At 42.3% G+C, this 25156-nt stretch overlaps 1 protein-coding gene across 4 annotated transcripts in view; it reads right to left on the reverse strand.

Moving 5' to 3' along the window:
• Positions 1–25156, reverse strand: part of HECW1 (HECT, C2 and WW domain containing E3 ubiquitin protein ligase 1) — a 412329-nt gene that overhangs the window by 267613 nt on the left and 119560 nt on the right. The window contains exon 1 of one of the 4 annotated variants that reach the window (XM_068236366.1): positions 5120–5250. The exons of the other annotated variants lie outside the window; for them this stretch is intronic. The gene's annotated coding sequence lies outside the window, so the exon portion shown is untranslated. Of the gene's footprint in view, positions 1–5119; positions 5251–25156 lie in introns of those variants that run through there. 4 annotated transcript variants of the gene reach the window in all.

A 25156-nucleotide genomic window follows, 5' to 3' on the forward strand; every position in this document is an offset into this window, starting at 1 on the left:
CTCTTACTCCTGACTCAACCCTGAATACCCAATTTGCATCGGCTCGTCTGCGGGTGATGGAGATCGAGAAGAGTCGTGTAAGACAGACCTTCTAGCATTCCTACCACGAACCTGTCTCTGGTAGCGCAAACGACGATCTATCTGCACGGCCAACGAAATTGCCTCGTCTACAGATATGGGCTCAGGATGTCCAATCATCACATCATAAACTGCATCCGACAACCCTGCCAAAAAACAGTCCAACAGTGCAAATGAGCCCCATTTGGCAGATACTGCCCATTTCCTGAATTCAGCTGTGTAATTTTCAACTGGATCCTTGCCTTGCCGCAACGTCTTGAGCTTCCGCTCAGCGGTAGAGGCAATGTCCGGATCATCATAAATTATAGCCATGGCTTTAAAAAATGCCTCTACCGAGGCTAAAGCCCCATCTCCTGGCTGGAGATTATATGCCCAGGTCTGGGAATCCCCTGACAACAGAGTCTTAATAAACGTAATTCTCTGTGCCACGGTTCCAGGTGAATTAGGCCTCAACTCAAAGTATGATAACACTCTATTCCTAAAGTTCTGAAAGTCAGATCTGTGACCAGAAAACCTTTCGGGTACAGGCATACGTATGTCTGTGCTAGGAGGAGGTCGCACTGAGTTTATAGCTGATTGAAGTTCCTGAATAGCCCCAAATAGCTTGCTGATCTGGGTCTGTTGGTTCAAAGTTACCCCGGAAAGATTGTTTACCGCTGTAGTCAGGATTTCAACATGTCTATACAGTGCATCCATTTGGTTTGGGTCTGCCATTCTGTAACGATTGGTGTCAGCACGCAGAGAGAATCTGATTATTGGTGATCTGCAGTATCACCAAGAATGCAGATATATACCCGATTATTGATGATCTGCAGAATCACCGATAATACAGATATATTGCTAACCTCTGGACACCTATATAGTGTGAGTGTTTGGTGCCACAGTAATAACTTTGAGTGAGGACCACCCGAGGAGCAGGTGGTCCTTGGCAGTATGAGAAATACCTCCCTTTGGAAGTGCAGAGATCTTGCAGCAGCCTGAGACATCCAAGGGGGCGGAGTCCCAGGCTGAGTAGCAAGAAGACCCGGTGGCTAGTGACCCCTGGAAGATGGGCGTCACAAGCAGGTCTGGAGAATAACACAAATGATAATACAGTTCCCTAGTCTTGGGTGCGAGGTCCGTGGTCTCAGCACCCTGGAACTAGTCTGGGGTATAACACAAATGATAATACGGTTCCCTAGTCTTGGATGCGAGGTCCGTGGTCTCAGCACCCTGGAACTAGTCTGGAGTATAACACAAATGATAATACAGTTCCCTAGTCTTGGATGCGAGGACCGTGGTCTCTGCACCCTGGAACTAGTCTGGAGTATAACACAAATGATAATACAGTTCCCTAGTCTTGGATGCGAGGTCCGTGGTCTCAGCACCCTGGAACTAGTCTGGAGTATAACACAAATTATAATACAGGTCCCTAGTCTTGGATGCGAGGTCCGTGGTCTCAGCACCCTGGAACTAGTCTGGAGTATAACACAAATGATGAACAAAAGTAATCTGGCTCAGTGTGAATTCCCAGGTCCTCCTGGTTCAAGCACACTGTAGGATCTGACTAAGGTCTGAATCCTTCCACGTAAGTGTTCGCAATGGCAGACAACCAGCAACTGGCAAGCAAGCTGTAAATATAGTTGCAGGACTCTGCCGCCCCGCCCGAGCACTCAGCCAATCAGGAGTCCAGCATGAATCAGCTGATCGTCCTGATCAGCTGATCCATCTCCAGCTGGTATAAAGGCCCTGACTTCTGGCGGGTGCGCGCGTAGCTCTCCATCCAGGTGCACTAACAGAGCCAGCCATCCCAGACACACACTGCTGTGTGCAAACCGCCGCGTTGGACGTGGAAACAGCCGCCTTGCTGCCAGTACATGCGGCGGCTTTTCCACGATCTATCATAGTGTCAGACGCATGCTGCTGCATACAACCCGCCGCGCTGGACGCGGAGCCAGCCGCCTTGCTGTCAGTACACGCGGCGGCTTTTCTGCGTTTTCTCACAGTTCTTCTTTCTTTTTAAGAACTTTAGACTCACTCTATTGCTGAATACTCACCTCACAATGATGGAAGATGGATCTCAGCGACATCTCATGATGAGAAGCGCTCCCTGACCCATCTTTCTGCCAGAGGGTATGTGTGACGTCATGTGACGGCACACGACGGACGTGAAGGGGAAGTCGAGTGATCTCAATTCTTTGTGCATTTGAGTCATCTTTTGAGTCATTGGGGATCTTAAAGTGAACCGAGCACCATTTTTAGCACCCAGGGCATCTCAATAGCACATGAAAATGCATGCCAAGAATATGTCTCATTAAAAATAATTAATTAATAAAAATTAACTTAAATTTTACCTTTTTATTTAACATTCAAAGTAGTTTTATTAGCTTACTTCAGTAGGCCTGTCCGTCCGTCCCTGGCCGCAGAGATTTCAGGAAGCTAACTGTTTTATTATAGTCATTACCAAGAAGTAAACAATACCTTTTCCTCAACAGAGGGGAGTGAGTAATTAGGACAGTTTCTTCAAAGAGATTGCGTGTGTCAATGTGTCAAGATAGCATCTCTGACTCGAATAAATAAGGAATGTGAGAAGAAGAGGAGGGGGGAACATGGCAGCTTCTATGCCAGGATAAATTCCAGTGGGAGAAAGGGTGGTTAGTTTCCTTTAAAGATTCAATCCACCATGATGGTTGTTATTGCCACGCTTCGCTAAAAGTCATTTGCTTGATCGCGCGCCTGCACCCATGTTTCGAGATCGCAAAAATGACCACTCATCGCTCAAAAAATCGACAATCGGCTGGAAAATCTTCAGAAAAATCGTGAGGTGGGTACAGGCCTTTAGGTATTAATGGGGGAAATAAACATACAAACTATTTTTTCTTATCACGCTAAGCAGCAAGTAAAATATCAACATTTCCCATTTGGAGCAGCAAGTGGTTACAAAATTGATTATTGTGGATGTATGCAATTAGTTTACAGCAATCTCCAGCTAGCTACAGCTAACGCGAAAACAACAAAATTGGGATCTTTTCTACTGAGCACAATGTATACTTTAATACATGTATGGGCATAAAAAAAGCAGCAGAACATGGAATGCGTACATAAAGTGATTTTGCTGCCCAATTTAGCAATATGAAATGTGCAGAGTGTGGCTTCACTTCACACAGACACTTATTTTTGACACTTGCGTAACAGAGAGGAACGGATGCCACTGCAGGGAAAACAGGATTATAGTTTAGCGTAAGAAAAAAATAATCTCTTTAAGCATGACAGAGCTCTCTGATAATTTACAGCTAAGCATCAGGAAAAATAGTCTTCCCCTAGAGAAAATATATTTTTCAGCCAGACATGGAAGTTCTGGTCCACGGTCATAGGCTGAAAACAGCATATGTCATACATGGCTTTCATTAGACTAAAGGCAGCCATACACTGGTCGATTGCCACCAGATCGACCAGCAGATAGATCCCCTCTGTGATCGAATCTGATCAAAGAGGGATCTATTGGCTGCCTATGCTGCAAACAGGTTTTGAATCGATTGCACTATGAAATCGATTCACAATCTGTGGAGCTGCCGCTGCCGCTGCCACCTGCATACATTACCTGATCCGGCCTGCGCGAGTCCCCTGGTCTTCGCTGTCTCTTCTCTGCTCTGGGCTTCAGCTTCACTTTACTTCTTGTCGGGGGAAGTTTAAACAGTAGAGGGCGCTCTACTGTTTAAACTTTCCCCGACAGGAAGTAAGTGAAGCCAGCCGGAGCCCAGCATGGAGAAGGGACATCGGGGACACGCGCCAGCAAAACAGGTAATGTAGTGCCGCTAGCGTCGGTCGTCGGACATTCGAACGCCTCTATCGACGCACTCCCGACCCGCCGGTGAGCGAGCAAAATTTTCCGCACAGACGGATCAACGGGATCGATCAATTTCGGACGGAAATCGCTAGATTGGTCAGCATTTGCGTATCGATTTCACAGCAGATTCGAACACAGTGATCGAATCTGCTGTCTATCGGCAGGAAATTGAGTAGGTGTATGGGCACCTTTAATTTTCTGAGAATCAGCAACGAGAGAATTTTGATCTCATAGTGGTGACATAATAATGCTGTTATGTTATTTCACATATTTTGAAGTTTCGATGACATACATGAATTATATTTACTCTGCATACCTAAAGTGTAAGCATACTCTAGGTAATAGTCCTACACTATATCAGTTGCTATCAATTGTAAGGTTATGTTTCCATTAGTGCGGTGCGATTCTATTGCGGAAAACACGTAAACGAATTTGCATGTGGATGCGAATTTGTACGCATTGGTATGTGAATTTTAACGCGTTTTCGTGTATTTTTGTAAGTATGCGATTTTAACTATGTCAGTGCCTGTGTGCTTTTACATTTATTTTACGTGAAAACGTTTGCGAATTCACATGGAAAATTTGCATGGCAAAAATGCATGCGATTTTCCAATTACATTACAGGCAAATTGCACACTAGCCTTGCAATTTCTGAGGGCTCTGCTGTGCAGATTTTTTCTGCACAGCACACCGCGTAGATTTTTGGGCTAGTGGAAACAGGCCCATTGACTTGTATTGGCTATGCGATTCACTCTAGTGGAAATGGGCCCTAACTGAATGGACAACAGATGTGCAGCCCAGTGTCCATGGTTCCCTATGGCCTCTTTCACTTTATACACTGAAAACTGAAGCTTTTCACAATACACTGCTATGGAGGAAAAAAAAACACATTAAAATGCAATGCATTAAAATGCATTGGGCTTGATTCACTAAACCATGATAGATGATATCACGGTCGCACTAGTGTTTTGCACGTGTTGCAATGCACGTAACGTTTTCATGTGCAAAAATATTACGCGTGTTATAACACGCGCAAAACGTTAGCGCGACCGTGATGTCAGTTATCACGGTTTAGTGAATGAAGGCCATTAAAGACTACCTAAAGCCAAAAAAAGTTTGAACAGCAATACATATATGCAATCTATGCACTGTGTACAGTTAGATAAACATAAAAAGTTTACATCTGGTATATTGCAGTGCATAGAATAGACTCACATTTAGATCTGCTGTAGCACCGCCATCTTGCTTCTCATGCTGAAGCCAGGGACAGTACACCTTCAGCTTTGTGCCTCCCCTCCAGCATTTGTCCTCCCCTCCAGTCTTCTGCCCTCCCCTTTGTGTAACTATGTCTGGGAAATCCCGTGCAGATAGGAAGGACTGATGACATTGTAGATAACCTCCTGCAGCCCTCTCTAAATCATCTCTCTCCCCGCTGTGCAGTAGAGATGGGAAGTTCGGATCTTTTCAATGATCCGGATGATTCGAATCGGATCATTGAAGAGATCCGGATCTTTGATCCGAATCTCGGATCATTTTACTACCGAAGCATTCGGGGGTGAAATGAACAGCAGGACAGGTCTGTGGGCAGGAGAAGGAGAGGGGGGTGGACACACGGAGAAGGGGAGAAGATGGACAGAGGGCAGGGAGTGGACAGAGAAGGGACAAGCAGAGAGCAGAAATGTTTGCACACATTACCCACATGCTGCAATCATATGCTTTACATGTATTTCACCTATATGGTCATCTGTATACTCTGAATGGAAACGTCTCACAGTGAAAGAGCATTCCCCAAAGATAAGTGCAGCTGTTTAGTGCTGAGTGCAGGAGGATTATATTGCCTTTCAATCACACTGTCTGCAAAGTTACTGAGCTATGCTGAGCCAAAAGCTTCCCATGTGTTCACTGTGCAGCACTACGGAACAGACAGCCTGTAATGAGCAGCACATTGCAGCCAGTATGTGTGCTCTACACATATCTGGCAGTGGCACCCATGTCCCCTCTCTCTCATCTACCTGCTGTCCCTGCAAGGCTGGCTCCCATCCAACAGAGCGATCCCTGCTTCCAGGACCCCGCTGCCCGCTGAGAGGGGGCGTGCCGCTCCTGGCCCCGCCCCTTTTCCGATCCGAATCGTTCATTTTTATGATTTGGATGATCGACTCATAAAATAGATTCGGATCAAAGATCCGAATCGTTCATGATCCGGACAACACTACTGTGCAGCCACCAGCCTCTCTCTGCCTTTTCCCCGTGTAATTAAGCCTGTCACTCCCCGCTGTGCAGATGCTTCAGCCTGTGTTCATAGTCTCACTCGTGAGATGATGCAGAAGTTTACCATGCATCATCTCTCGAGATTTTGCAAATTGAGCCATTCGTGGGTCGGGCTCTGTAAGTGGGATTGCCAGTGATGTCAGCAATCCCACAATGCTGTGCGAGCTGGCCAGGCAAAAGAAGAAAAATCGCCAGGGGCAAAATTGACAGGGGGGAGTGGCTTATGAATGAATTGATTGATTGCAGTAGCATGTGGTAAGAATTAGATATTATTTTTATCACAAATCTATATATTTTACTGAGTTAGGTTATTTCATGATAAGTTATATCTTAGCTTTTGAGTCTCTTTAAGTGTAAAAGGGCCCTTACTGTATATTGCCTCATCATTACTACCATTAATGTAAGGAAGAAGAGAAAATAAGAAGAGATGCCAAGGTACATTTTATTTCAGTAGCTGTATTTACCTAATATAAATGTTTGCTTTTTACCAGAAATGTGAGAGGGCAGTTTTTAGTTCTGATCTAATTCAAATAGGAGAATAAGAAAGTTAAGGGCCAGCAGTCCATCGTACACCAGTTTCAGAGTGGGGGTTGAGGAGAGGGAGCACCAAGTTGGACTGTATCTCAGATAAAGGAATAAGTCACAAATTGCCTAATTGGGATGTAACATTGACATTTTAATACATTCTAGTCTACTATGCAAAGAAAAGGGGAGCTGCTGCCCTGAGCCCATATGCAATTAACTTATTCACCTGAGTTATCTCCTAGGAGATACATTTAATCTCCTCTTTATAATAACTTTTCAGCATTTTGCAATTGAAAAAGTACCCAAAAGTAGGTGAAAAAGTACCTATGAAATGTATTCCAATTTTTTTCTTGCTTGCTGGTGGCATAAAAGGCATTTTAAGACAATTTTGTGAAAATACCATATAGGAGAAAAAGTGAATTGCATATGGGCCATGGTGTAGGATATTGTGCAGCTGGTTCTAAGTTCTTTACCACATGTGAAAATTGCATTTAGATGTGAACGAGCTCACTGACTTTCTGTGGTTATAAGTTCTAAAATGATTTTGTATGCAGGAAAATTAGTCAAGTGTGCCCCCTGCCTAAGGAGCAGATCTGCCTGGCTCTATTTCTTAAAAAATCTTTAGGTATTAATTATTGCCTGAATGCTAGAGAGGGAGCAATCATATTTCCTCAGGCCTCACACCTAGCGTTCACTGAAACAGTATGGAGCACAGAGAGAATGTAGACAGTAGATGAAGTAGAAAGTAATGTTGCCAGTTTGGTAGATGATACAAAATTATGCAGAATTACAAACATGCAGGAAGATAGTGCCATACTGCAGAAGGATCTGGATAGGATGGCTAAGTGGGTAAGAAAATGGCAGATGAAATTCAATGTTAAGAAAATGCTATACAAAAGCTTAGCAGATTGTAACAATCGGCGGGGACGCCGCCGTGGCGGAGAGCGGCATGGACGCCGCTTCCGCATCTCAGGTGGCGGTGGTCCCCGCCGCTCGGTCGCAGGAATGTTTGCGGCCAGATCCTTCGGCCGTGCACAGGGCAAGCGCTACGCATGTGCGCGCCCGGCGGCAGGACCTTTTTGCGGCTAGGAGAGGAGTCAGCTGACCGAAGGGTCGGCTGACGTCACTGGAGGCGCCGGCCGCTCCTTATTGGCTGGGCGGCGGGGGGTGCCTCAGGGACTCCTCAGCTTCAAAAGAGCTGAGGAGTCACTCGCAACTCGCCTGCTGTTGCGATCACTTCGTGCTAGCGCTCAGACCTTAGTTAGATCCGGTGTGCTTTGATCCGGGAGGAAACTGGGGATTTCACACAGTGATAGGATTGTACATATTATTGTTATTATCTGTTTATGACTCTGGCTCGTTCCTGACTATTCTTACACTCTAGTGATTCTGTACCTTTGCCCATCTGACCTTGTTGCCGACCCTGCCTGAATATCGTTACCTCTTTCTGCTCAGTGATTCTGTACTTTAGCCTATCTGATATTGCTGCCGACTTTGCCTGTTAACTGTTTCTTCTCTCCCTCCCGATTTTGTACTGTGTCTGCCTGTCTGTTGCCAAACCCGATTAGTCTGACCCTTCTACTCACCAGTGAGCCCTTCTCACTGGTGAGGTGTTTGCGGTGCTGACAGTGCCCACCAGCTCCTCTGGTGAGGTATAGTCAAATCTGTCAGTACTTACTGTTCGCACCAATCACTACATTCAGTACAATAAAGTGTGTCTAAGGTCTCGATATCTCTCAGTGTTGCTATATTTGTATTATTGGTGATTCTGCAGATCACCATATAATCTGATATAGTATCTGCATTGTTCGGTGATACTGCAGATCACCAAACAAACAGAACTTTGTTATTGCTGACACCAATCATCACATAGATGCACTAGACTTGCACCCAGGACAAGAGGACATAATCTGCATATGGAGGAAAAACGTTTTTGTTATCTATTTAGAAAGATATTCTTTACAGTAAAATGTAGATCTTACCTCAGGAAATAGGGCAAATTCTAAAACTGCATCTAAAATGGGCTTGGATGCTTTCCTTGCATTGAAGGACATCAATGATTATAATTCCTAGCTGATATCCTGGCAGTGTGGATCCAGCGATTTAATTGCCATCTGGAGTTGGCAAGGGTTTTTTTTCTAATCTTTTTAATATTAACCACTTTACCCCCGCGCGTACGTATTTCTCCGCCCCTTTTTCCATCCTTTAAAAACCAGGGACGGAGAAACACGTACTTTCCGCATTCCCGACGCTGCCCGTGCTCCCGCTCGTAAACACGCCGCCCGCCGCTAGTAAACACGCCGCCGCCCGCTCGCCCAGAGATCAATGAACGGGAAAATCCATTCCCGTTCGTTGATCTAAGCCCCGCAATGATCAGCTGCTCTCCTATGGGCAGCGCGATCATTGTGAGAAAAAACTCACGTGTCCAGCCTCCTTATACTTCCTCCAAGCTTCCTTCCGGAAGCTTGGAGGTCGCATTAAAACAAAAAGTTACTGTGGCCATCTTGTGGCCAAATAGTAAACTACACCCTACAAATTTTTCACATACAAATAAATGACTTTTACACATAAAATTAACTCATTACCTCCCACACTCCCCATTTATTTTATTTTTTTGTAATTAAAAAAAAATTAAAAAATTTACAATTAAAAAAAATACATAAATAGTTACCTTAGGGACTGAACTTTTTAAATATTTATGTCAAGAGGGTATAACACTGTTACTTTATAAACTATGGGCTTGTAATTAGGGATGGACGCAAAACTGAAAAAAATGCACCTTTATTTCCAAATAAAATATTGGCGCCAAACATTGTGATAGGGACATAATTTAAATGGTTTTATAACCGGGACAAAAGGGCAAATACGTTTCATGGGTTTTAATTACAGTAGCATGCATTATTTAAAAACTATAATGGCCGAAAACTGAAAAATAATTATTTTTTTCCCCACATTTTTCCTATTTTCCCATTAAAACACATTTAGAAAAAAATAATTCTTGGCATAATGTCCCACCTAAAGAAAGCCTAATTGGTGGCAGAAAAAACAAGATATAGTTCATTTCATTGCGATAAGTAATGCTAAAGTTATAGACGAATGAATGGAAGGAGCGCTGAAAGGTGAAAATTGCTCTGGTGCTCAGGGGGTAAAACCCCTCAGTGGTGAAGTGGTTAAAGGTCAAAGCCTTGTAGGTTTTTTTTTTTACTTACCTTTCTCTGGATTCATTACGATATGTGAGGGTGCAGCACAGTAGTGTACCAAATTTTCTGGTTGAACTTGATGGACAGATGCCTTTTTTCACCAAGCTAACTATGTAACTGTTTTTCAGCATCCTTTCCACAAAAGAAACATTACAATAAAATATATCCTATTTCCAAACTCAAGATATTTGCATAAGACCTTATGAGGTGTCTACACCAGTATTAACTATTCTTCATTCCTCACATCCCAGTTTGGTCAAATTGTGTTATTGTTGGGACTCTGGGACTTTTGAGGGGAAAATTAACAGTCATTTTTATACATTATATAGCAATCAGTCATATGTCATTCATTAAGTGATAAAACTTGACTTCTCTCTCTCTCTTCATGGCCCATATGCAATTAACTTTTTCTCCTGAGTTTTCTCCTAAATGTTATTTTCAAACTTGTCTATAAAATGCCTTTTAAATCCGAGGGATGCGGAGGACATGGGCACGCTGGTCTTGCTCTGCTCCAGCCACGCGCTGAGGTCTGTGGGTCGGCGAGGGAATCAGCTGTTTGGGGCCACGTGCAGTGCGCAGGCATGGAGAGGTGACTCGGGCCTGCCGATTCTCCGCCGCTGCCTCCAGACCATCAGCGTCGCCACTCACGCTGGTCCCACCACAGCACCGCAGCTCGGGATCCGGGATGGCTTCCAGCGGAGGGGCTCCCGTCCTTCTTGCGTCCCAGCCACGGAGGATGACACCATGCAGGCCGCAGGCCACCCCGCTAGCCCAGGGCGCCTGCTAGCTGCGGGCAGACAGCCGGTCGGCTGTTCGGGCACTCGTGCTCACTGCTCGCTGCCTGACTCTTGCTGCCCGCTGCCCGACTCTCCAGCCAGCCCCTCTGCCACCGCACATCTCTATTCCTGCTGGCCGCACATCGCCTTCGGTACAGAGTCCCTTTGGTTACCACGTGGGGCAGCCACAACACTGCTGCCGGGGCAACCAGACGCCGCTCAGGGAATGCAGCTGCTATCCGAGGACCCGGGGACTGCCTTCCCCGCAATGCTGCAACTTTCAACACCACTGCCTGGGTTAAAAAAAAAAAATCGTCGTATGTGGCTGCCCTGACACCATCTGAGGACCCGGAAGATGCCTGATCCACTCCTCCATGTGGGGCCACTATACCGCCGTTGCCCGGGGACGCCATCACAGTAACAAGCAGGCAGATTCATCGCCGCAGCCCGGAGAGGTATGTGCACCACCACTCTTTCTGCTCCCTCACGATCACCGAGATGCAAGGCTGCTGCCCCTCCACCACTGTGACCCGTAGGGGGATGTGCACCTCTGCTCACCCTGATCCTTCTCCTGCTCCCTACACACCACTGAAACAAGCCAGGCCCTGCTCCCCACCACCGAGCCTTGCAGACGTCAACAGCACAGTGCAGCTCTGGAGTCCCCTCTGCTCTCATCCACCAGGCCACTCTGACCAGCCTACACAGCAGTCCTGGATCCCTGGAAGGTCCAGTTTTCCTCCACCAGAACTGGCTCAGTGCCCCCCTATGCTCGGACTGACTGTCGGACTGTACTCGGAGGAGGGTTCAATCTGCAGCCCTGAAGGAACTCTCTGCCGCTCTTCTCTTGCTTGGGTTCTCTCTCTTTCTTTCCAATTCTCTCGTTCGCTATCCCTTCTCTCTCTCTCTCTCTCTTTTCGCTATCCACTCTTTTTTCCAGGACACACTGTGGGGTATCTGGAACTGCTGCAGAGCAGTGTGAGCGCCGTCAGTAGTTGGCAGGCTGCTCCCCTCACATAGCACTCCAGACTTCCCCACGCGTCCTCCACTATAGTTAAGTGCCGTATGTGTATATATAGGTATATGCTTACTTTGTACTATACTGTATTTGATTGTGTGTGTTGAAGATCGCATGTATGTGTTTGTATCATCACCGACCCTGTATGAGCCAAAAACAATTCCGGGTACAACCCCCGTTGTACTTGGCAAAATAAATGATTCTGATTTGATCTGATTCTAATCCTCTCCCCAAGGGAACCAATGCCAGAGACAATGGGTCTGTCTCCAGGAGGAAGGCCTGGCTTATGGACCTTGGGGAGGTGATGGAATATGGGGATGACTGGACTCCGAACCCCAAACCCTGAAATCCCCAGCAAGCAAGACAATACTTAAAATAGTTTTGACATTACTTTTCACCTACTTTTTGATACTTTTTCAATTGCAAAGTGCTGAAAAATTACTTTGAATAGAAGACGAGAAAAAAATTATCACCTAGGAGAAAACTCAAGAGAAAAAGTTAATTGCATTTGGGCCCATATATCTTGCCCAAATGGAGTTTGTATTGCTAATATGTCTGTGATATTCAAAATTGTACATTTATTGTGTCCCTCTTAAATTGCTTGTTGTGTATAATGTTGAAATAAAGTTTGTCAAGGTTTTATAACATACCAAATGACATATGACTGATTTCTATATAAAGTATAAAAATTACTGTTAAGTATCCCCTAAAAAGTCCCAGAGACCCAACAATAACACTATTCCTGAACTCGCCAGCGTTAAGCACAGTAGAGTTCTAAAATCAGGCCGTGATAATGTTCCCTCATCTAAATAAAGTTGGCACCTAGTAAGGCAATTTGGGTGATTTTATCGCCCAGCAAGTTTTCATTACACACTACCTTATTCAACTGCTTATGCTCCCGGGAAGCAATGGTCTGGACCAATAGGAATCCTCCTTGAGGAGGTTTTTTTCATCGGTCTATTATACTGACCTTAAAAAAATCCTCCTCAGGGAGAATTGTTTTTGGTCCAGACAGTGGGCCGAAGAGGAGCACCAGCAGAAGCTTCAAAGATGATTTGCTGGGGCTCCCAGTATTCCCAATTGAAGAAGTGTCTGCGAGCGGCAATGGATGTTCACAGACACTGCTGGACAAGTAACAACTTAGAGTGGCAGGTAGCGACGATTCTTGAAGATTATTTTTATTGGTCCACGTAGTGGGCCCATGAATTGTAGTTATCCCTTTGCACCTCTCTACATATAGGAAAGAACATACTTACAGTATTTGCCCTGTGCTGAATCCCCAATTGATTTTCTTCAGCTACTGTGTTGCAACTGCACAACTGATCCCATTCTAACTTGCCAAAATCAGTGACAGAAACAATACATCTCTGTATTAGTGTGAAATTAACTTAGCAGCAATAAACAAGTCATTTCTAAAACCATGCAACACTATATTTATTTATCTATTAAGACAAGGACTTTTGTTACTCGAAACTATAGAGCACCAGCCTTGCCAGCAGAATCTCTAATTAAATCAAATGACTGCGTGCTACACTAATTAAGTACCAGAGTTTAATTTGATCTCTATTCAGCAGACCTCGAAGCACTTCTTACTCTACATAGCTGTGCAGAGCAAAAGCTAAAAAAGAAAATGTGCCCATGCAATTATACAAGATGAGCAGAAAGGAAGAACAAAATACTAATTATGAGCTTCAGTGGGGAATGAAGTGACAGGTGTGGGCAAATCTCTAATCCTATAGACTGTCTATCCCTTAAGGCTATTTTGGATATTGAGCTAATTTCATGACTATCTTTTAGTGTCCACGCTATAGTTATCCACATTCACTAACCCTTTAATGTCATATTAAATGGAATCTGCTAAATTAGAAATACAGGGGCTATCATTTTTTTTTCATTGCTTGATCCCTGGATGCCATGGTTATACTATGGCTTCACCACATAGTCCACATTAGGCAGTAATGTGACAGATGTGCTGTACTGTTGGAAGGTTCTGTTGCACTTCCACTCTAGTGCAGGGGCATGCCATTCATAAAATGAAAGTCAATGCAACCCACCGTCTGTAAAAACCTATCAGGAAAATGTGATCAGGCCCATAGGAAAGCATTACTCCTTTTCAGTCCAGTGTCTGCCAAAATACAGGGCAGCAATAAATGGCATGTACCAAGCCTTAGTAAATAGAGTTGGTGCTCAAATTCAATTAAAATTCAAAGTCTTTGTGAATATTAGTAATTTTGGTTCAGTTCTTTCCGATCCAAATAACATCAATATTGAAGGAAAAATTGGAATGTTTGGTGGGCAACAACACAACAGTCCATCATTGAGTGGCTGGGGTCATGCAAAGAACTCAGGCAACTATTATAATTATATTAATGCACATAAAACCAATGTAATTGGGTGGATCAAAAATACACATACATGCTAAAGTCTGAAGCCATTTCTGAATCAGTAATACAAGCTTAGATTTAATTTATAAGATTACAAGAATTCTCTAACAGAAAGGTCTAAGCCATCTGATCTTGCTGGGCTGACTGATAAGTTAGAGACGGAACACCCATGAAAGAAACAGCTGAGCAGTTCTCTTAAAGGGAACCTAAACTGAGAGGGATATGGATGTTTCCTTTTAAACAATACCAGTTGCCTGGCAGCCCTGCTGATCTTTGGCTGCAATAGTGGCTGAATAACAGACCTGAAACAAGCACGCAGCTAATCCAGTCTGACTTCAGCACCTGATCTGTATGCTTGTTCAGGGGTTGTGGCTGAAAGCATTAGATACACAGGATCAGCAGGAGAGTCAGGCAACTGGTATTATTTTAAAGAAAAAATCCATATCCTTCTCAGTTTAGGTTTACTTAAAATATTCAGGCATACCATACTGCAGTGGTGGCAAACCGTTAGTCAAGGACACACTTGTCTTTCAGTTTTTTGCGAGCGTTTTTCTGCACAACATGTGCGTTTGTATTCAGAAAAACGTGTGTTCTTTCAGCTGTAAAGATGAGTATATTGATTTAGCTATAGACATGAGTAAATTGATTTATACTGACCTTACTTACTGGTATATAGAAAAAATCCATTACGCCTATGCTTGTTCACTGAACAGTGCAAGTTCTTACCAGTAGCTTTTTCACTTTGAAATGCTGTTGTGCTGTTGGTGTTGGGATAAATAACCATGTCTGTATTCACTCATTTGTACATAGATGGTGAATAAACTATACAAGAAAGATGTGGATCAGTGCTAGTTGAAGATGAAGGTGTGGATCAGTGCTAGTTGAAGATGAAGGTGTGGATCAGTGCTAGTGTGGAGAAGAAGGTGTGGATCAGTGCTAGTGTGGAGAGGAAGGTGTGGATCGTTGCTAGTTAAAGAGGAAGGTGTGGATAAGTGCTACTGTGGAGAGGAAGGTGTGGATCGTTGCTAGTTGAAGAGGAACGTGTGAATAAAGTGCTTCTGTGGAGAGGAAGGTGTGGATCGTTGCTAGTTGAAGAGGAACGTGTGAATAAAGTGCTTCTGTGGAGAGGAAGGTGTGGATCGTTGCTAGTTGAAGAGAAAGGTGTGGATAAGTGCTAGTGTGGAGAGGAAGGTGTGGATTTTTTTCTAGTGTGGAGAGGAAAAGTGTGAATCGTAGCTCGTGTGGAGAGGAAGGTGTGGATTGTTGCTAGTTTAGGAAGAAGGTGTGGATCAATGCTAGTGTGGAGAAGAAAAGTGTGGATCGTTGCTAGTGGGAGAGGAAGATGTGGATCAATGCTAATGTGGAGAGGAAAAGTGTGGATCATAGCTAGTGTGGAGAGGAAGGTGTGGACCGTTGCTAGTTGAAGAGGAAGGTGTGGATCAATGCTAGTGTGGAGAGGAAGGTGTGGATCATTGCTAGTGTAGAGAGGAAGGTGTGGATCATTGTTAGTGTGAAGAGGAAGGTGTGGAGCAGTGCTAGTGTGAAGAGGAAGGTGTGGATCAGTGCTAGTGTGGAGAGGAAGCTGTGGATCAGTGCTAGTGTGGAGGGGAAGGTGTGGATCGTTGTTAGTGTGAAGAGGAAGGTGTGGATTGTTGCTAGTGTGAAGAGGAAGGTGTGGAGCAGTGCTAGTGTGAAGTGGAAGGTGTGGATCAGTGCTAGTGTGGAGAGGAAGGTGTGGATCAGTGCTAGTGTGAAGAGGAAGGTGTGGATCAGTGCTAGTGTGAAGAGGAAGGAGTGGATCAGTGCTAGTGTGGAGAGGAAGGTGTAGATCATTGCTAGTGTGAAGAGTAAGGAGTGGATCAGTACTAGTGTGAAGAGGAAGGAGTGGATCAGGACTAGTGTAGAGAGGAAGGTGTGGATCAGTGCTAGTGTGGAGAGGAAGGTGTGGATCAGTGCTAGTGTGAAGAGGAAGGTGTGGATCGTTGCTAGTGTGAAGAGGAAGGTGTGGATCAGTGCTAGTGTGAAGAGGAAGGTGTGGATCAGTGCTAGTGTGAAGAGGAAGGAGTGGATCAGTGCTAGTGTGGAGAGGAAGGTGTGGATCGTTGTTAGTGTGAAAAGGAAGGTGTGGATCGTTGCTAGTGTGAAGAGGAAGGTGTGGATCAGTGCTAGTGTGAAGAGGAAGGTGTGGATCAGTGCTAGTGTGAAGAGGAAGGAGTGGATCAGTGCTAGTGTGGAGAGGAAGGTGTAGATTGTTGCTAGTGTGAAGAGGAAGGAGTGGATCAGTACTAGTGTGAAGAGGAAGGAGTGGATCAGGACTAGTGTAGAGAGGAAGGTGTGGATAGTGGCTAGTGTGGAAAGGAAGGTGTTGATCATTGCTAGTGAGGTATTACATAAAACAACTTCTAGTATTTTGCAAAAAAATGTGTCTGTGAATACATTTTAAACCACTAAAGCATGTTTACTGTGAATGTGAATATGAATTACATTCCCTATTTGATCTGAAAGATAAAAGCGGTAAGCCTCATATCTACTGAATAATTCTTTTTCAAGTATTCTAGCCTAGCCTGGACCTGCTATGGCAGGGAGTTAACAAGGGTGATCAGAATTGACTGAAGATCGACACAGCAAGCAGCTCAATAATGAGGTAAACAGTTTGATAGACCTGAACATTACAGCTCATTTTCACACTGCAGCCATTGTGTTCCATCACAATGGTCAATATAATTGCATCGTGCAGCAACGCAATTATATTTCTATGCTATGTTCATACTGGTACATCAGTGGGACAGTGGGGCGGGTCCTATGGGAGTCATGCATGACATGATATGAATTAACATACAATGTGTGTATTTATAGTGGCAGTGAAGGATACTTACAATATACTGTATGCTTCACTGAATGCGTTGTATTGTACTCCTAATTTGCAATGTAACTTTTCCCTACCATTGTGCAACACAACGTGTATAGTGTAAAAGTAGCCCAATGGGTGGTTAACTGTTCAAAATCCACAAATAACAGCAACATTTTAAATCTATGGTAAGTTAAAATTAGTTATATAATTTAAAGGAAATGTGTGGTTTCCTCTTTTTTATTTTGTTTATGTATTTATTGTGTTTTATGAATAATTTATGTTTGTTATATTTTTAAAATGCATTATCCAATTTTTATGTGTAAGTTTGAGATATCTTGCTTATATGATTATGATGATACAACATTTCAATGGATGAAATCAAGCCTCTGCTAGCCATTCTGAATTATAGTTTTGTTTTAGCCACTCTGTGAATGTATTTGTTCTGTGGTCAAGTGATGACAATAAACTAACACTAGCTATCAGTGATTGTCAGCAGGGTGTTAGAGGAGAGCTGTCACAATTAAGAAAATCTAATCCTATGTGTAAAATGTAGTTGATACAAGAGGTGACATCAACACCTCCCAATAACCTTGCTGCTAGCATAGCTCAATGATGCGGTTATCAGGACATTTAATATTATTTTTAAAGTATCAGGAAGCTTCCATTTTTAAATCTCTAAACTGAATATAATCAGAGGAGGGTCAGGAATTTGCGTGGGGGAGGCACTGCAACTAATGATCTTAATGATTACATTTTACAAGCCATTCCTGTGAAATATCTCATCGTCATTACTAGAAACTGTGTACCGCTGACATTATGCAAGTGTTCATAAACTTTATAGATAGCTGAATAACCTAAATTTAATAAGTCAACAAGTTGATCGTTTCTGTGCTCAGTCATGCTTGGTGTGATTTGCCTTCTTAAAACAGAAGGTTGTAGGGAGAATTCAGCTTTAAGTGAACATCTGTGGTTACCCATAATGCACCGCTACTGAATTTGCAAATTATCTCTTTATACCCCTGAAGCCAGGCTTGCACCCAGAACCGCTGGTGTATAGCACTCCAATACCTTTATTTTTTACACAGCCATATCAACCCCACATGTAGACAACCTATTTTGGACTTTTGGTCCTCCTCAGTACATGGCAGGGATTGATATGGCTGTATGGGATAGGGCTAGGACCAGTACAACAGAGTAACCAAGCAGCTCAGGGTGACCCAAACCACTAGGAAAGTTTAGGGGGATAAAAGAGACCGAAAAACCCTCCTACTAAAAAGCAATGCTTGGTGTGATTTGGTGTGATTTGCCTTCTTAAAACAGAAGGTTCTTGCAATAATTCAGCTTTAGGTGAACATCTGTGGTTACCCATAATGCACTGCTACTGAATATGCAAATTATCTCTTTATGCCCCTGAAGCCAGGCTTGCATCCAGAACCGCTGGTGTATATCACGCCTATAGCTTTAAATTTTACAGAGCCACATCAACCTCACACGTAGACAGCCTATTTCAGACTTTTGGTCCTCAGTGCATGGCAGGGATTGATATGGCTGTATGGGATAGGGCTTGGACCAGTACAACAGAGTAACCAAGCAGCTTGGGGTGACCCATACCACTAGGTAAGTACAGGGGACTAAAAGAGACGAAAAGACCCTCCTACTAAAAAGCAATAAAGCCATATCAATACCTGTCATGTACTGAGGTGGACCAAATGTCCGAAATAGGCTGTCTACATGTGGGGTTGATGTGGCTCTGTAAAATGTAAAGCTATAGGTGTGATATACACCAGCGGTTCTGAATGCAAGCCTGGCTTCAAGGGCATAAAGAGATAATTTGTATATTCAGTAGCGGTGCATTGTGGGTAACCACAGATGTTCACTTAAAGCTGACTTATCACAAGAATCTTCTGTTTTAAGAAGGCAAATCACACCAAGCATTGCTTTTAAGTAGGTGGGCTTTTCGGTCTCTTTTAGTCCCCTAAACGTTCCTAGTGGTTTGGGTCACCCCGAGCTGCTTGGTTACTCTGCTCTACTCGGTCATGACATAAGAACACTTGCAGAAAGGCATATTGGCACTTTAAATAAAAAAATTATATGTGCTGCCTGTTAATATGCACGGGTTGCTATGCAATGTATTGCTGGTTTTGTTTAAAGGAACAATTAATAAAAGATAGCGCTGGCATGCATTTCACGGCACCCTATCTGTATGGCTTAACTATAAAATGATTTAAGATCTTTGCTTATTGTCTGAATCCTCTGCTGTATTAGCTACCAGTGGAGCGCTCTAAATCACATTTTAGCCCACCATAACACATTTCAATGACAAAGACTCTAAAAGCCTCAGAAGCTTAAACCCATATCTCTTTCCAAGGGTGTGCAGATTTAATAACATTGAAGTAGCTCTTCCTAAATGTCCCTGAAGTCATATTTTTCATTTTTAATAGATTGCTGTGAGTCAATCATGGCACCTGTACCTAATTTCACTGGTTTACCAATGTCAATGTCAATCTCATCTCATTTTTTATTGTATTGTAGGAAGAGCTCCAGTGTTTGATATTAATCTGTGATTTTTTGAACATCTGAGGGTGGTTTCCAAACAGTGCATCAGAGCAGGTAACTATATTCAGTTTTTGTCCCTGCAGCGATCCCCCTATTATCATCACACAGACTGGATTCTTGGACACAGAAGTCCAGCGCTTAAAAAATGTTTAGCTTCAACATTGGACAAGTGCCTGTTTTCTTAATCTAAGTGCTGATTTACAAAGAATAATTCAGCTGTTTTAATAATTGTATTTGCATTATTTCCTAAAATTATAAAAAGTAAAATGCCTTTGCATCAAAGATATATTTGCAGTAAGCAAAAAGCCTGTGTGATTCCACAGAAACAGCTCTCCAGGTATGCTGTACCTGGGAATATGCTGGTGCCAAACTTCAACCTGATTGCTCGAAAGGTCCTGGATACAAAGCACGAAACAGAGGTGGCACACCAACAACAGATGCTTGTATTCGTGGAACAGAAGCACCACATTTTACAGACTCGCAGGTTCTTCATTAGGTGCCGTAACATGTGGTGCTTCTGTTCTGCAGGCATCTGTTGCAGCCAGTGGTGTGCCACCTCTCTTTTGTACTCTTTTGGTTATATCTGCAGTAAGCACTGCTGTGGTTGATGCCATTTTGAAACTGTACACTTTATAATTACTTCATTGATAACAGATATAGAATGTATTCAAAATCCCCCTATTAATTGTTCAGTCGAATTTCCTCACTGACACCTATCACTTTCAGTATTTACGTTGTAATTGGACACAGGGAGCCACTTATCTCCTATACTACTTGTAGTCTAGTCTGCACCAATATGTTCCCCTACTAGAAAGACCAAAGATTCTACAGGGAATTTAAACTTACTCTGAGTTTCAATTTAGAAATATAGGAGTTGCTGGACGGTCTATGGGTTAAATACAATGTAAAAGACCAGTGTTTGACTTCTGGCTAGCTAGAGTAAGTACCTATTAGTATGGAGCCATTGGGAAAATCTCCCTAATGCACCAGGGTGGTCTACCGAGCACACCCTTAGTGGCTTCAGCTCTCAAGTGCTTTTAGTCTGAGAAGAGAAAATCTCTATAAGAATCAAAATTCAAATGTGCAGTCAGTTCACATTTTTGCAAAATTTTCCAAACAGTTCTCACTGATAACAGTTGAATCTGCAATAGCTGTGTCTCACATGCATATTTTTGACCATGATTACACCATGTTCAAATGAATGATGACTTGGTTGCACAAATTCAGCAGTGTTTGCCAGCAGAAGTCAAACTATACATCTGATTACATTGTAAAGTCATGTAATATGTTGCCATTATAGGTCAAATCTGTAGATCAAATCTCTGTAGAGCGCCAAGTCTTAAGATAACCATACAGTAATAGGTGGTCACTCGATGTGACCAAAAGATATATCACTCTCAGACCAGAATCTGATACTTCCAGACAGCGCACCCGGATTTTTTAAAACAGATTTTAGTATGAACTATATTAAAAATCTTAACTGCAGTATTGCAATGATCCTGTGCAAAGCTTTGGACCGACGCTCACATTTAATAAGTGTCACTCTCCAATCAATTTCAGTCAAAAATCTATCTAATGATTGATCAGGCCACCATATTGGGGCACCGATTTCTAGCAGGAATTTCACAGGGAAAATTGTAAAGTCACTTTTAGTGATTCATGGCAGAGCACCAAATTATGTCTTCCCTCATCAACCTCAGTGCCACTGCATGACTCATTTTTAACAGCTCGTGTAAATCACACAAAATGGCTGATCCTGTTAAGTGTGTACAGGTGTCCCTTGACATTGTTGGCATCATTGCTGGTAATTCAACAACCTAACTCTATTGCTTCTGTTGCGATTCCACAGTGGGACACATTCCATGTATTCTCTCCCTTCTCATCTCCACAGAATAGAATAAACTGTTAAGCAGAGAGGTGAGCAACATGTTTGTGGAATAATCATGTCAAAACTGTCACACAAATTGGCCACAAAGGAAGGAATCACACTAGATGCTCATAAACAGGGCTAAGCAAGCATTTAACATACCATCCAAAATCCCCCGGAATATTCTGAATATAGTCCAAAAAGTAAAGCTGATACATTACACTTTCTGTGGCTCTGCCCTCAAATTGAACAATATAAAACCAAGTTTCCCACTTCCTTTTGTTAGACTGTAACACTGAACAAGTCAAAGGAACACTTGGGAAATTGGATGTCATAAATACGATAGCTTAATGGCAACAAAGGTGCCCAGCTATGGGCATAGGAGAGAGCAACAGAGCAACCAGGGTATGAGGGAGGTGTTTTTTTCTGAGAATTTCAGATGTAACTATTTGACATATAGCTGAACAAAATTGTATTTAATTATGAAATTGTCAGTTATCTTTGTATAATCTTTCAGAAATCTGAATAAAAATCTTTGGAGTAAAAATGGCCAAGGGCAGTTAGTGTCAGAAATGTAAAATATGGGTTTGTTTGACTTGGAGCGGGTTGGGGGTTTTGAGAGTTCACTAAAATGTGTTTTGTAATGGAAACCATTTTATTGCATCATGGATATTTGATAAAATTGAATTAAAATGTGTTAGAAATAATAAAGTGTGTAAATAGCCTATGGGTGCCAATGGCTGGCAAGACATATAAGGTGATGGGAACATAACAGTAGTGGATGGTACAGGATTCTGTGCACCCCACTGGATATAAACCGATGAAAGGTCTCCAGCATCCAATGTAATACTAGGTACACACAATACAATTTTCTGGCAGATTCACCTGCCTGAACGATTTTTTCCAACATGTTCGATCTGATTTTTGATCGATTTCCATAGAAGTGGACAGAAATCGATAGAAAAATCGATCGAAATTCAGATCGGACATGTTGTAAAAAATCGATCTGGCAAGTAAATCTGCCAGAAAATGTGTGTGTACCTAGCATTATAGCTTGTTTCAGAAGCAAAACAAATTAATGATAAAATAAAACAGTGAACATATGTACAGTATGTGTTTTTATCAGTGCAGTAGCACATGATATTGCACTATGCCCCTGCTTTTAGATTATACATAAAAAACAATATACGGGAAAGCAGCATCTTTACTACTACTTTACTTTTACATCTCATTCACTATAAAGATTCCAGACATATTGTAGGTACTGTACATTTTCAGACATATCAACTGGTGTCCTTTTCCAGTTCCCAGGGACACCTCTAGCCATTTTGTCAGGAAAACCTGTGGCCCCCGTGGTGCCCCCTACATGAAAATCGTAATGCAGCAATGTTTCACCATAAAATAGTAATGCGGCAATGTTTCACCATAAAATAATAGTAATGCGGCAATGTTTCACCATAAAATAATAGTAATGCGGCAATGTTTCACCATAAAATAATAGTATTGCGGCAATGTTTCACCATAAAATAGTAATGCAGCAATGTTTCACCATAAAATAATAGTAATGCGGCAATGTTTCACCATAAAATAATAGTAATGCAGCAATGTTTCACCATAAAATAATAGCAATGCTGCAATGTTTCACCATAAAATAGTAATGCAGCCATGTTTCACCATAAAATAATAGTAATGCGGCAATGTTCCACCATAAAATAATAGTAATGCGGCAATGTTTCCCCATAAAATAATAGTATTGCGGCAATGTTTCACCATAAAATAGTAATGCGGCAATGTTTCACCATAAAATAATAGTAATGCGGCAATGTTTCACCATAAAATAATAGTAATGCGGCAATGTTTCACCATAAAATAATAGCAATGCGGCAATGTTTCACCATAAAATAGTAATGCAGCAATGTTTCACCATAAAATAATAGTAATGCGTCAATGTTTCACCATGAAATAATAGTAATGCAGCAATGTTTCACCATAAAAGTATAGTTATGCAGCAATGTTTCACTATAAAATAATCATAATGGGGCAGTGTTTCACCAAAAAATAATCGTAATGCAGCAATGTTTCACCAGAAAATAATCGTTATGTGGGCAGCCATTTACCAGAAAATAATCGTAATGGGGCAGTATTTCACCAGAAAATAATCATAATGCAGCAATGTTTCATCATAAAATAATCGTAAAGGGGCAGCGTTTTGCCAGAATATAATCGTAATGCAGCAATGTTTCACCAGAAAATAATCGCAATTGGGCAGCGTTTCACCAGAAAATAATCTTAATGCGGCAATGTTTCACCAGAAAATAATCGCAATGGGGTAACGTTTCACCAGAAAATAATCGTAATGCAGCAATGTTTCACTAGAAAATAATTGTAATACGGCAATCTTTAACTGGAAAATAATCGTAATGCAGCAATGTTTCACCAGAAAATAAATGTAACTGTAATCTTTCACCAGAAAATTATCGTAATGTGGGCAGCATTTCAGCAAAAAATAATCTAAATGCAGCAATGTTTCACCAGAAAATAATCGTAATGTAGGCAGCGTTTCACCAGCAAATAATGTGCACCTGTAAAAAAAAAAGCACTTACTCATCTGCAGAAGACTATCTTGGCGCGCAGCTCCCCTGATCATCTTCCTGCAGCCAGTGGTCTTGAAACTCCGGCACTAACACAGGCAGAGCAGGGCTATGGGAAGATAGTGCTCAAAGCCCTGTACTGGAGACTCAAATAGTCTCCAGTGCAGGACTTCGGACGCCATTTTCCCTTAGCCCTGCTCTGCCTCCCGGAAGACTCCCGCAGGCTGAGGTGAGCTGCGGGCTGCGGGGAGTTAACTGGAAAATGGCAGTTGGAAAATGACAGTTGGAAAATGGCAGTTGAAAAATGGCAGTTGAAAAATGACAGTTGGAAAATGGCAGTTGGAAAATGACAGTTGGAAAATGGCAGTTAAAAATGGCAGTTGAAAAATGGCAGTTAAAAATGGCAGTTAGGAAATGGCAGTTGGAAAATGGCTGTTAAAAATGGCAGTTGGAAAATGACAGTTGAAAAATTACAGTTGGAAAATGGCAGTTAAAAATGGCAGTTGGAAAAAAGACAGTTGGGAAATGGCAGTTGGAAAATGGTAGTTGAAAAATGGCAGTTGGAAAATGACAGTTGGGAAATGGCAGTTGAAAAATTACAGTTGGAAAGTGGCAGTTAAAAATGACAGTTGGAAAATGACAGTTAAAAATGGCAGTTGGGAAATGGCAGTTAAAATGACAGTTGGAAAATGGCAGTTAAAAATGGAATTTTGAAAATGGCAGTTAAAATGGTAGTTGAAAAATGACAGTTGGAAAATGGCATTTGAAAAATGGCAGTTGAAATATGACTGTTATAAAATGGCAGTTGGAAAATGGCAGTTAAAAAATGACAGTTGGGAAATGGCAGTTGGAAAATGGCAATTGAAAAGTGACAGTTGGAAAATGGCAGTAAAAAAATGGCAGTTGAAAAATGACAGTTGGAAAATGGCAGTTAGTTCTCTCAGCAAATAAAATATGTTCCAGAATGCATAAGCAGAACGTAGACTTCACTGAACCTCACCAGCAGATATATGTTACACATAGTACAAATATGGAAAGTGTATTTTAGAAACACATAAATGCTTAATTTTCCCCTTCAAGCACATATTTTCATATAAACAGAGAACTTTTTTTAGCCATCATCCTATTTGTTTGCCTGCCTGTATATTTTCATTAAAAATGTTTTTCTAATGCCCATAGACTTCAATCTATGCATTTAATAAAAATGTGTTTTCGCAAG

This window comes from Hyperolius riggenbachi, chromosome 5 (assembly GCF_040937935.1).
Source record: "Hyperolius riggenbachi isolate aHypRig1 chromosome 5, aHypRig1.pri, whole genome shotgun sequence".
NCBI lineage: Eukaryota > Metazoa > Chordata > Amphibia > Anura > Hyperoliidae > Hyperolius > Hyperolius riggenbachi.